The following is a 13196-nucleotide window of genomic DNA, read 5'->3' as shown; positions in this document are numbered from 1 at the left end:
ATTGAGATATTTATGGAAATGATGAGAGTTCATTTATTATGATTTGAATATTTTATGGAAGATGAATAGGGTTCATTAATGGTGTGTTTGGTGCGCTGGACAGGGTGAGACAAGACATGACAGAACATATTTGTCATACGTTTAGTGTGGCTTAATGTGGAACTAAGTAGGACAAGAGTGGGACACGGTTGTTCACCCTTACCCCCTGGAACTAGGTGGAACTCAATTTTTTTTTACCCCGCTACCCTTACCACTGTATCCGCTCCATCGCTTCCTTCACATCAAGACCTAACCCCTTTCTTCTCCACACCCTTTCCCCATATCTGCCTCCATCGCTTCCTTCACATCGACCGCCGACGACTTCGACTCAATCGGCGACTTCTATCTAAATCGGCGAGTTCTCCTCTCTCCATACTCAGGTACACGATTGCTTCATCTTGATTTTGTTGCTAATCGGCTATTTGCTTGAACCCGAAATCGATTGCTTGAACCGATTTCTTGTTTGCTTGAATCGATTTCTTGTTTGCTTGAACCCTAAATTGGCTTTTTCTTAGTTTGAGGAACCCAAACACACCCTCTGTATTGTTGCTTCCATCTGGTTTGGTTCTAACAGAACCACAAATATTTAATACCAACACTGGTTGTTGAATGGCTCATGAATCCAAATAGGCCGCAAATATAAGAAAATCTCGCACATTGTTAAGAAAGATTGAGTTATCATGTGTAAACAATATGGTGACGACAAATAAGAAAAACACTTGATCAACTGTTTCTATGAATACGGATATGGATGACAGTTTTCTTTACCTTTATGAAAGACTTATTGTTTGATTGTTTCTCATAACAATGTAATCAACTAAATGCTTAGCTTCAATTGATTTATCATTTCAAATAAAAATGCTTACTGTTTTATGTAGAATAGATGCATATTGATGAATATAGTTGGAACATTTTATAGTGACTACATCTCATTTTTTTTATATGTAAAATGGATCGGAACCATCTAATAAGATTGATTTTGGAATATGAGTTTTTAATTAAGATTGATTTTGGAATTTTTTTGGTATTTTTAAAGAGTATTTGTAAACATTTATATTGATTATTTAGTGAAAAAAACACTAAACAACTCACTGGGGGTAAATTGGTCATTTTAACCAGTTCTGTCATGTCTTACCAAACGCTGAACAGCTGTATTGTCCCGTCCTGTCCTGTCTGCACATCAAACGCACCCTAATTATGATCAATACTTTATATTAGAAAACAATCAAAACTTCTATGAAATCACATATTCATCAAATTAAATGGACGGTTGAGATTGGGTTGTATTGGTTGTACAAATGTAAGGGATTGTATAATAATCAGCCTCTCTCTCTCTCTCTCTCTATATATATATATATATATATATATAAACCATTGTGTCATATACGAACAAAAATTGACATATATATGAACTTGGATTGCATAACATTTATGAACACAATATGAATATAATAAGAATAGCTGCTACAAGAAAGAAAAAAAAAAAAAAAAAAACAGGTATGAACACAATATGAACAACTATGAATAATAGTTCCTTCATTGTGAATATATTAAGAAGCGAGCCAATGTTGAGATATGCAGCTAGTGTACATATGAACACAATATGAACACTTGTGAATAATAGTTACTTCATTATGAACAATGAGTTTATTCATAATAGCTTGAACGATACCGAAAACTTTACTACCGGGTCTCTTCTACCAATCACAAATTCAAAAACATTATAGATAGTAAAATCAATATTAAAAAAACAAGATCAATAATAAATTAACAAAAATTATGAATTCAATATTAGATGTCTACTAGAACATATATGAATACACTTCAACTTATATGAACACTAGTTGCAGTCTATGGCAGGTCAAATATCACAAGCAGCTGATGTAGCTGAATGGTTATCAGAATTAGTTTGCATAACAAATTAAGTTGACGATGAACTCATTCCATTTGAACATATGAATTGGCTCGTAGTAATAATTAAAGAAAAAACTACCAACACAATATGAACTATAAAAAACACAAAAACATCATAATCAACATAATTTCGATTAAAAATTCATATGAACACTTATGAATACACATAGTTCATTAGATGCCTTGATTCATGTCCCTACTAGAACATATATGAACATAACTGAACGTATATGAACATTAGTTGCAGTCTATGGCAGGTCAAACATCACAAACAACTAATGGAGCCGAATGGTTATCAGAATTGGATTGCATAACAAATTAAGTTAATGATATTAAAATGAATACAATAACATATTAATCCATTACTAATACAAACGCTTTGATTATTGTCTTCACTTCCGGAACTCGAAGTATGATTGTCATCGTAAACCATTTTAACCTTCTCATTGTTGTCGAGTTATTTTCCAATGGGTTTATCCATATTAGCTTGAACGATATCGAAAACTTTACTATCAGGTCTCCTTTAACAATCACAAATTCAAGAATATTATAGATAGATAAATCAATATTATAGAAAAACAAGATCAATAGTAAATCAACAACAATTATGAGATTTTTTGATTTTGTAACTCCAAATTAATGATATGAGAGTTACATATAAACTAAAATTATATATTTACCCTTATCATTAAATTTTGAGAGGGATATGAATCTAGATAAAAGATGGATTTTCATTGGTTGAGCTTGGTTAACAAAGTTAACACAATAATCTTGGTTAACATTTGAACAAAACTCTCTCTCTCTCTCTCTCTCTCTCTCTCTCTCTATATATATATATATATATATATAGGGTTAAGTTCTCGTAGGAAATTGAATTTTGGTAGAAACAGTAAGAAGTATCATGAAGGCACACAGATTGCCTTACTGCACATTGTCGAGGCCGAGGGAAGGATAATCGATCATTCGACCGTCCACATCTGCGTTGTTAGGTTCGATTTTGTTAATATATGTAACATTTTATTGGTTAAGGTGTGGTAACATAAGTTAAGGTATATTAATATTCATGGATAATGTATGTTAATTTATACTGTGATACATTAACATTCAATTTTTTCATAATTAAGATTTGTTAATGTTCATTGTTTTTCATATTAAGACATATTAACATATGTTAAGATTTAAATGTTAACATATGCTAGGATATGAGTTATGTTAACTTCATGTATGCTCATACATGTTAAGGTTGATTGTTTCCATGTTAACTTTGGTTAACCTATGTGTATACCTACAACATTGCCATCAAAATTCAACTTAATTACCAAAGACCGTGTTTTCGCTGAGTGTTTTCAAATCTCCAGATCAACTTTCCTGAGTGTTTTTGAAACCTTAATCTTATTCTCACACGGTCTTTTATGTGTGTGTGTATATCTATACTATATTATAAATGATTTGACAAAAACTCTTAAAAACCACTTTTTATGCGTAAAATACTGTTTATTAATGCATATTACTTAAAACTCAAGATTGCAAGTAGATCGTGCGTAAGTACAACTTATTAAAGCTCCATATCTGATTTCGTGTAACTAACTGCAGATAAAYATAATCAAATACATGATAAACATCTCATTTTAAATATAAAAAATCTAAAATATAATTAGGATAATCATTGAGTTCTAACAGAATACTTAATTATTATCTTTATAAAATGTTATATTATTAAACCAAAAATAAATTATTTCGTTATTAAATTATAATAAAAAAATAAATTACATAAAATTGAGAACTTTTAAATAGTTGATTTGATATTAGTATTGATATAATTTTTTTAAAATTTTTATGATATCTTCAAATTTATATTTTATTCAAAAATAAAATCATTATTGTTTTCTTAAAAACACATAATCTATACTATATTATAAAGAATTTGACAAAAATCCCCTTAAAAACCTTTTTTATACGTAAATTACTGTTTATTAATGCATATTATTTAAAACTCAAGATTGCAAGTAGATTGTGCGTAAGTACAACTTATTAAAGYTYCATATYTGAATTCGTRTAACTARCTRYAGATAAAYATAATCAAATACAWGATAAACATYTCATTTTAAAWATAAAAAATCTAAAATATAATTAGRATAATYATTGARTTCTAACARAATACTTAATTATTATCTTTATAAAATGTTATATTATTAAACCAAAAATAAATTATTCTGTTATTAAACTTAAATTAAATTATAATAAAAAAAATACAAATTAATGAAATTACATAAAATTGAGAACTTTTAAATAGTTGATTTGATATTAATATTGATATATTTTTTTCAAATTTTTATAATATTTTCAAATTTATATTTTATTCAAAAATAAAATTATTATTGTTTTCTTAAAAACACATAAAATCGTATTATAACATCGACAGAGACAAATAATAAAATAGAAAATTAAAATCGAGATGTGTCTCGCTGCATTACGCGAGTATTCTTCTAGTATGTATATATACATGTGTGTGTATCTATGTGTGTGTGTGTGTGTGTGTCAATTTACCCTTGTTGATAGTCAAATAAACAGTTGTTTGGCTTATGAAATGGTCAATTACCATTAGGAGAAAGATCGTGTGAGAAAGAAAGTTATGATGAGAAGTGTAAGAAAAGATTTGCACCATTGATCACTTTTAATCTCATGTCCACTTGCTTTAAAAGGGAATTGATCCGATATATCTCGGTTCCTCTAATTAATGTTGACATTCAATTAAGATTGATCCAAAGATGCATGAAGATCTCTTCTTATGGTTCTCACTGTATATAACATTTATTTCTCACCTGAACCCAACCTATTACCGATATTGGTCGCCATCCAAAGTTGTAATTCTTTTGTCATTTATTAGCAATTTGGAGAATATTGTAATCATAAATATGATGCAAATCAAAATCATAGAAACTATAAAAATGTAACTACAAGATTGGGTTTTTAAAATAATAATTATTATCAACAATTGTATTAATAAATTGTTCATATAATATATATTAAATGAAATAGCAAACATAAGACAGTTGTATTCATAAATGGTACGTATATTTTAATCGATTGATAACACTTGCGTTTTTAATTTATTAACCATTTTGATTAATGTAACCAAAGCTCGTATGACTTTATTTGACAACATAAAAACGTATTCAGCAAGATAATTTTGGCTTAAAAAAAACAAAGATGTACGATAAAAATAAACGAAAATTCATGTTTTACTAAGTTAATTTGAAAAACTAAATTTAAAATGGATATCGGCAATTCCAACCGGTCTCACATGAAACTCGTCTCTAAAGACGTTAATGTGAAGGGACATTTCTCGACTCACTCAACAATTAAGAATAGCAAGTGGTTTGGGATCGAACAAAAAACTTGTTATGTATTTCGGCAAAACTATAATTATTATTAAGAACGGTTCGTTAACAAATTTTTTTTTTTGATTAACCTGGATATATCCAACCCGTTATGTGAGCGGACTAATACCAGAACGACTACCTACTTTGCAGATAGTCTGGAGTCACCACATTTGAACCCCGTTGGCCACAAGGGGATTTTTATTCCTCCTTGGATTTGAACCTGAGACCTTCTGGTACTTGTGACCTTTGGAGCCAAGTTCAAATCAATCAGACACCACCCTTGTGGTTTTCGTTAGCAAATTTTATAAACAAGTATTTGGCTTTTGTAAAATATTAAATGTTCGTCAAACGAAATTACCTGCGGTTTATACTTTTTGAAAACGTAAACGATTTACAAAAACTAAATATAATCGAACAAGTGATAAGTTTTAAAGTATTTGACTTTTCAAATTATTTATATGTATTTTATAATAGAATACGCTAAAAAATCATTTTTTTATTATGGATATGTGATTAAGCCATCATTCTTTATTCAATATTTAATTCGGATAAAAGGGTGAAACAGTAATTTCAATTATTCAGACTTTTTGTTTGGCATAAAAAATAAACAACTCGTAAGTCTATTGTTGGAAAATAAGTACGTTTTTTCGGTTTTGGAGACAAATATTAACGACGCATCTTGATCATCCCGTAATTTTTTTTATCGAGTTTTGTTCTCCTCCATGACAACATTAAATTCTCCCAAAACGGATATCAAGTGAATGAGAAATCGAGTCTTAAAACAATGTCATTGGAGTGGGTTTTGAGAAGTGTTCATGTGAGAGCGACTTGTCTCACATATGTGGGATCTTGAACCATTCAATTGTTCATATTGAAATTATTTTGATTAAAAACTGAAAACAGATTTTGAGGAGGTGGTGAAATCTTGGAAAACCCTGTATGTTCCAATAATGATGTTAAACGGAGGGAGTTCAGTTAAAATCCTATAAAAAAAACCCACACAAGACGAAATAGAGGGTTTTAACGATCTGGGCCATATGTCATGTCGCTCGTACCCCAGACTGCATGCCACAATGGTCTACGTGATATTGTTGGCCACGACTTATATCGTGGACCAAGTTGCGTAACTCTTTACATAAGTAACCTAAACGAACTAAATATCCCTTGATCTTTAATTAATTAATCTAATTTTATATGTTGGTAATTAATGAAACTTTATGAACATGTGGAGACGTTATGACTCGTCGTCACTACTCCTTACATCACATGTACACCCATTTTTTTATTATTACAAATATATTATTTCATAAATAATATATGATATATATGTACTGTTAACAACACCTTTTAATTCATGGACTGTTACAATAATAATAAATAATTTTATGATTGCAAGTAAATTGTGTATAAATATAACTTATTAAAGTTCTATATTTGAATTCGTGTAACTAACTGCATATAAACATCTCATTTTAAATAGAAAAAATCTAAAATATAATTAGGATAATCATTGAAATCTAACAAAATACTTTAGTTATTATCTTTATAAAAATTATATTATTAATTAAACCTAAATTAAATTTCTGTTACTAAACTTAAATTAAATTATAATTAAAAATTGAATTAAGAAAATTACACTAAAATACATGAACTTTTGAAAAGGTTAATTTGATACTGATATCGGTATTTTTTTTTTCAAAATTTTATAATATTTTCAAATTTATATTTTATTCCAAAATAAAAACATTATCACTTTCTCAAAACCACATAAAACCGTATTATATCAACATAAAAAATAAATAAAACGAAATACTGAAATCAAAATGTATCTCGATGCATTGCACGAGTATCCTTCTAGTTATATTCAAATAAACCTATTTGTAATACTTTGTTTTATATGTGAAGTTGTCAAGATGCTCTGAAATGTGTTAAAAACTTATTGCAACGCTTTTACATGTGATATATAATTGTTTATTATACAAATATAAGTCTTATAGAGTAGCCTAATAGGACATTTAGACATTTTTTACATCGTATAAACCTCATTTTATATTAGTGTCTTTTGTTTATAAAATTGTAGTATGTTTTTCATTTTGTTTGCAGATTTATACCGTATTTTTTTTAATTATATCTGACAAATGTTATGTTAACGTAATTATATAAGAAATATAAATCTTTTCAAGCACATAGATTTCAACCAAATGTAACCATGGGTTGAAACATGTCCTTTGCTTTAAATCATTTGGATTTTGTATACCTTTTAATAGTTTTATGAATCGTTAAGAGATGAATCTTGTTTGACAAAAAAAAGTATGTTTCTTAATGGTTCTAAAACCTTTTGAATGATTTTGTATCATGAGTTTCCCTTAACCATTAAGAGCCCTAATTTCATTGTAAACAATTATCAAACAATTATATTTCATTTTGCACTATATCATGAGAGCTTCTTAATCATTTTGACTACTTAATAATTCTGGATAAAACCATTCAACAACTACCCAACAACTCGTTAATGAAAGTTCTTGAAACCATTGGTGACGTGTTTACATTCAAATTAATGTTAAAACACATGATCTTGGTAAAGTCATATACTTTGACTTAATAAAAAAAAGTCAACTACTGTTTTAATCTCATCCAAAATTAACATACCAAAAATCCGTTTTGAATGCTTCAAGTTAATGTCTTCTTAAAACTCCATTAAACATTCTTAAGTTGGGTTTATTCTATTTTTGCCAAAAATTTAATTCTTGAATCAAGATCACGATTGACTTTCTAAAAGTCAACTTGTCCTACTACATGTTGAAACAATCTATACTATATTATAAAACATTTGATAAAAACTCTTAAAACTCATTTTTTTATGCATGAAATACTGTTTATTGATGCATATTATTTAAAATTCAAGATTACAAGTAMTTTTGCGTAAGTACAAGTTATTAAACTCTATTTTTAAATTCATGTAACTAACTGCAGATAAACATAATCAAATACAAGATAAACATCCATTTTAAACATAAAAAATCTGAAATATAATTAAGATAATCATTGAGTTCTAACAGAATGTTTAATTATTATCTTTATAAAAAATTATATTATTAAACGAAAAAATAAATTAATCTGTTATTAAATCTAAATTAAAATATAATAAAAAATTGAATTAAAAAATTTACACAAAAAAAAGAATTATTAAATAGTTAATTTGATACTAATATCGATCTATTTTCTTTTCAAATTTTTATGCTATCTTCAAATTTATATTTCATTTAAAAATAAAAACATTATCGTTTTCTCAAAACCACATAAAATCATATTATATCGATAGAGACAAAGAATAAAAACTAAACATTAAGATCGATAATTATATCTTGCTACATTGCGCGAGTACCCTTCTAGTAATCAATAATGTTACCACTACATGTTCTTGTTGGTGGTACTTTTTAAGAAAAATCTATCTTTTTTCATACTGACTTTAAATAATGAAAAATTAAATAGAAGGGGCTCGCTGATGTTCTGCAGTACCTTCTATGAATACTCCACCAGTACGAAAAGTTCTTAACGTTAATTGAGTGTTCGGTTCTCCAATAGATTGACTTGCAATAATCATCCACTAAACAATTAATAGGTGACACTCAACAAAAATAAATTACCAATTAGGAATCAACTAACATATTTTAAACTCCAGATTAATAATTAACAATTATTGATCAACTAGTGTTAATAAGTCCAGCTTTCAACAAAATAATCTTGAGTTCGAGTTTAATAATTCTCAACGTCGAGTGACTCTAAAAAAAGTCCCTTTAACTTAATCAATCAATCTTCATAATACTGATGTTAGACTGGCCTCGTTTGAAAACTCAATTAAATTTTCGAGTCGAGTCTAGGCATTCGAGTCTACACTTTTTGAGCAAATATGTTCATATTTTCTTACATCATACGATGAGAATACAAATTTCGTCAAGCTCAAGTCAATAAACAAGTTAACCGATTTCGAGTTCAAGTCATAAACGAGCTTACAGAGCTTGAATTTTCAATATAATGTTAACTCAATTTTGTAAACAATCATCAGACTAGGACTCGAACTCAAATATTTTAGTGTGGACTTGATCCCTACTTTGAAAAAGTTATTTGAACTCGACCTCAAGCATTGTACTAATTTTTCGAACCGATGTCGAATAACCTCCTACTCAACTTGACTTAACATTCCTGATGCTAACAATTGACCACTAACAATTAACAATCAACAAAAAGTTTTATGAATCAATTAACAATTAACAACAAGTTATTGACTTATTCCGGTGTGGAATCAGTAATAAACACTTTTGAGTGTTTGGATAAATAACTTTGGCACTGGTAATAAGAAGTTTTTGAAGAAGTTAAAACATTCTAACTTATCATAAGCTAATAAATACTTTTGTAAAAAAAAACATAAGTTGTTTCAAATAAACAATTCCAAACACATCCTCAAAATAAATGATAAGCAAAAAAAATATTAAATAATGCCAAAAAACGATTAACCACAAATATAAAGAATACAAAAAAACAATTATCTTAAGAGCTTAAAAGTGGGCAAATTTGTCTTTGGTCAACATTATTTTGTTGGTCAAAACAATATAATATATTTATAGAAAATAAAATGTATAGTATTAAAAACAATATTGTTTTATAGGGTTTATGGGGCCATTTGACTCCCCTTCCACGAACATACATACATTATCCCTTTATGTAACCCAAAAATATTGCTTTTAAAACATATCTGGTTTTAGTAATATCTATTATAACATAAGAAATCTGTTTTGATGAAAACAAAAAAAGTAGAGGATGAAGATTAACATTGGGTGTCTCTACAATCTTCAAACGAATATTATCCAGTATATGACCCTAAGTATCTTCGGAAGTAGTATTTTCAAAAATGCCCCTAGCAACAGCCGTCACTCCACTCAAATCTCGAAAGTCTCACCACCTGGAGATCCTGATATACATGTCATTTAATAAGAAGTGTCAGGCTTGATGCCTAATGAGATTAAACATTTTAACAAAAAACAATTAGAAATCACGAAACTGGGAATGTAGAGTTAAATGATAAGAAGGTTCAAGCAATCTCACTGTAAAGACTAAAAAGTCAACAAGTCTTGCTACGATAGGGGAGACCCGATTTCCATTGAACGTGGGGGAACACAAAAGTAGGCCACGAATCTATGTTCTAGAGCCCTTATTATGGAACAGTGGTCATCGAGTTCAACCACCCTCAGTCTATAGTTCAAGTCCTCCAATGAATTTAGATGTGCTCCATCGCTAGAATCAAATCATTATGGGTCACAAGGTCATCAAGTTCAACCACCTACGGTCTATAGCTTGAGTCCTCCGATGATTCATTACCATATCTAACTGTTATATAGAAACAACTATCTCATTTTACATACATAAATAGACTTCTATGCCTATGGATCCATTGCATTATAGTCTAAGTATATTATTGCTTTTAAAACAATCTACTATGATCAAACACATAGTTCCCTACAGCAATATCAACATTAAATCATTAAAACCAAGATTTAACCAAAAAGGGATTCAAAGCCTCTTGACCTCAAATACTAGTCAAGACCAAACGATACTTGTCAAAACATTTCATTCCCCGAGTAACAAGGGTAAGAACTCTAAATCTCCCAAAATACCCAAAATTGATCAAAGTCCACAAATACGTAAAATACATCAAGAGGATGTTCTAGGAGACTAAAATGAAATATCTTGACATGTATAAAAGTTTAGAAAGGTTAGAATGAAATTACAATACTAGGTTTTGAAGAAAACCTAAAAACTAAGCAAAATGGTGTGGAATATGAGATCTTGAAGCCCTAACAACGCAAGACGTGAATCCTTGCTCTTTTAATGTCTTTAAATGTCCGAACAACCAACAAAATATGTCCTAAGAACCCTAGGTTTCGAAATAAATGAAGAGATAGCAAAGGAGAAGAGATGGTGAGGAGTAAATGAGCCTAACATAATAAAATCGACCCTTTTAACTCACTGGCTTGCTACTCTTAGGCATGGTAATGGGGCGGGGATGAGACGGGGACCCCAATCTCCGTCCCCGTCCCCACCAGAGAATTTGATCATATCCCATCCCCGTCCCCAACGGGGAAATGAAGATTTTTTTTCCCGTTTGTGTAAGTTTTTATTAAAATCAAATGTGTGAGACGCTACAGATGTTTAAATCTCACATTTTTCCGATAAACCTAAAATCAAAAGAAATTTAAATTAATACAAAAAATATACATCATTATATAATAATTAATAAATTGGAAACCAAAAGAAGTTAAATTTAATCTAAAAAAATTAATGTCACATGTACCAAAACATATCGAGTAATATCCAAAAACACATCTAGTAATATTCAATATATATTGAAATAGAAATTACTATTTACTGATTTAATAGAAATAAATAATATATAATATAATTTATTAATTAATATATATACGGGTACGGGGCTGGGCAGGGAGTGCTATACTCGTCCCCGTCCCCAGTTTGAGCCAAACGGGGATCCACGTCCCCGCCCCGAGACCTAGTTTAACGGGAAATCTCTGTCCCCAACCGAGGCGGGTGGATCGAGTTCCTCGACGGGTCAAGACCAATTCCCATGCCTAGCTACCCTAGGGTAGCGGCACAAGGATCGCCCATGTCCAAGGCCTACACCTATAGTATGCCAGATGCAACCATGGCTCTTGATGCAAGGGTCACAGTCATAAAGGTCGCCTAGAGCCCAAAATCCTCTACTTACATTACACAAGATACAACCCTGAGCTCGTGATGCAAGGGTAGCGATCACAAGGGTCGGTCAACCCATACCGAAGCCTGCAATGTTTCACTCACTGCTTATTTAAAGGCTTAACTTGCAAAAGTGCTTACCCACATCGATGTCTGACATAGGAACCTAATTAAAGTGCATTTTCTTGAATAAAACATGATCAAAATCTAAGGTAACCATATTACAAAAAATCCCGAGTATTACATCACATACGCCCAAAATGCATTAAATTTGTGCTTTTGGAATAACTTATTATAAGAGGTGATATTGCGTATCAGAAACTCCAATCAATATTATCTTAAGATAATTACCCAGGTTTGTTTTGGCAAACTTCATCATCTATTAAGAGTTAACATGTTTACTCGAACTCATTAAGTTATGTTAAATATAGGGTAACTCGTTTCAAGAGAAAGGTTTTGTTACGATTCTTATTAGTGAACATATACTACAACAAAATTGGCTTCATAAGATGCCTAGATTGTCTTAGTGTCCTAATAAAATACTAATAGAACTTAGGTTTATATGACTAAACTATAAAACGTCTTATCTAAAAGCATTACAAAAGGTTTATAAGACGTTTTTAAGAGTTTTAACAATGTCTGTAGGATGTTTTTAAAATAAAATGTCCTATTAACGATTTTATATAACACTTTTGAGAAGCGTCCTATAAACTCATCTTTTTGTAGGACACTTAGGACATTTTTCGAATAATATCATTTAAAAGTAATTAATATGACATTTTACTTTAAAACCGTCTTAAAACTTGTTAAAACACTTTAAAACGTCCTATAAACTTATTGTAACACTTTTAGATATGACCTTTTTTGTTTGGTCCTATAAACTTAAATTCTATAAAATATTTTTTTAGGACGTTTCTACATTTTAGGCGTCCTATAAAATTAGTTTTGTTGTAGTGATAATTTTAGAAATTCAATTTTTGTATTCACAATAAGACACACTACAACATAATTAATTTTATATAAAGCTAATTTTATTATAGTAACATAACATATAATAAAGTTTAAAAAAAAGTCAATTTCTTTTTTGTTTATAAA

Source organism: Cynara cardunculus, assembly GCF_001531365.2.
Source record: "Cynara cardunculus var. scolymus isolate 2C chromosome LG 9, CcrdV1, whole genome shotgun sequence".
Taxonomy (NCBI): domain Eukaryota; kingdom Viridiplantae; phylum Streptophyta; class Magnoliopsida; order Asterales; family Asteraceae; genus Cynara; species Cynara cardunculus.
Note: the sequence above shows the minus strand (reverse complement) of the source record.